This window comes from Tarenaya hassleriana, unplaced genomic scaffold (assembly GCF_000463585.1).
Source record: "Tarenaya hassleriana unplaced genomic scaffold, ASM46358v1 Cleome84, whole genome shotgun sequence".
Classification (NCBI taxonomy): Eukaryota; Viridiplantae; Streptophyta; class Magnoliopsida; order Brassicales; family Cleomaceae; genus Tarenaya; species Tarenaya hassleriana.
This window is the reverse complement of record NW_010970837.1, coordinates 500387-502094: the sequence shown is the minus strand read 5'-3', so window position 1 is coordinate 502094 and position 1708 is coordinate 500387.

Sequence of the window (1708 nt, the reverse complement as noted above, 5' to 3'; positions counted from 1 at the left end):
GCCACGTCCTAGTAGAGGAGAGAACCCTAGAGAACACTTAGATACAGACTTTAGGAGAGCTTTTGGTGAGAGAAGAATAAGAGTTCACGGGATTTCGGGAAGAAGAAGGAAGATTCGACCGTGGAGACTACACATCTGCATGAGACTTTCTTTCCTCTCTTTTATCTCTTTCTTTATGAGCTTTTTATTGTTTTCTATGAACCGTGAGTAGATCCACGACTATGGGTTAGGGATTCATATGTGTTTTGGGTATGTTTGGACCCTAACTTGGATTTCGGTTTTGATTTGTTTCGGTTCTATTGATTTGCGCTTTTATTGGATTGATGTTTGCTAACCCCTTCGTCAATTATCTTAGATTCTAAACTACATAGAGATATGAGTTGGTTTCGGATCAAAATCAATAGGATAGATCATATTATTCACATAGAGATATGGTTTAATCGATCTAGGGTTGATGATAGCGTTCTTTATGCACCTAGAGTTAACTTGAATAGATCGAGAGATTGACGAGTTACTCTGTAGGTAGGGAGTTAGTAGACCGAGAGGTGAATTCTCTATCTCTGTTGCTTGATGATTTCCGAATACAAGTCATAATCGTTATTCTCGCATGCTTAGCATATACCTATACACGCGAATACGATCCCGATACCCGTAGTCATCCTTGTTTGATAGGTCACTCGTTTTCATTGCTTTCTTATTCCGTTTTCCATAGATTCTATATATTTCCACCATCACTTGCTTGCTTGCTTTGATCTCTTTTCGATTTAGATTTGGATTTAGCAACCGGTCCTTGTGTTCGACCCCGTGTTATGACGATCCGTATCCTTGCGGTGAGTTGTGAATCGGGTTATATATTTTAGACTCAGTACACACGTATCAAGTTTTTGGCGCCATTGCCAGGGACTGGTTAGCCTATTTCTAGGTCTTTATTGATTCTAGATCTTAGCTTGTTTTCTTTTTCTTTTTCTTTTCGTTTTTCTTTATTTGGTTTTTGCGGATTCACTTGGTTTCGAGTTCTTCTTTTCACTACAAAAAAATCCTCAAATTCCAACGGATTTTCCAACGGATTTTCAACGGTTTTCAACGGCGTTTCAATGACGATTTCCGTTAAAATTCCGTTGAAAATTTCCAACAGATATCCGTTGGAAACACCCGTTGGAAATTTTTAACGGAATTTTCAACGGAATTTTCAACGTATTCAATCGAAAAATTGGGTTGGAAATTTCCAACAGTATTTCCAACGGATATCCGTTGGAAAAATCGGTTGCAAATTTTTAACGGAGTTCCAACGGATGTTTGTTAGAAAACAATTCCGACGGATGCCGGTTGGAAATTTTTTTGGAAATTTTTTTTTAAAAAATTCCAACCGAATTCCAACGGATGCCGGTTGGAAATTTTTTTGGAAATTTTTTTAAAAAATTCCAACGGAATTCTAACGGATGCCGGTTGGAATTTTTTTTGGAAATTTTTTTTAAAAAAATTCCAACCGAATTCCAACGGATGCCGGTTGGAAATTTTTTTGAAAATTTTAAAAAAAATTCCAACGGACATCGGTTGGAAATTTGGATTTTAATTGAAAAATCAATTGAAATATATATATATATATATTTATATATATATAACAAAAATATATATATATTTATATGAATTCGAATATATATATATACATATATGCGTATATATATGTATATTAAGGAGGTGTATATAT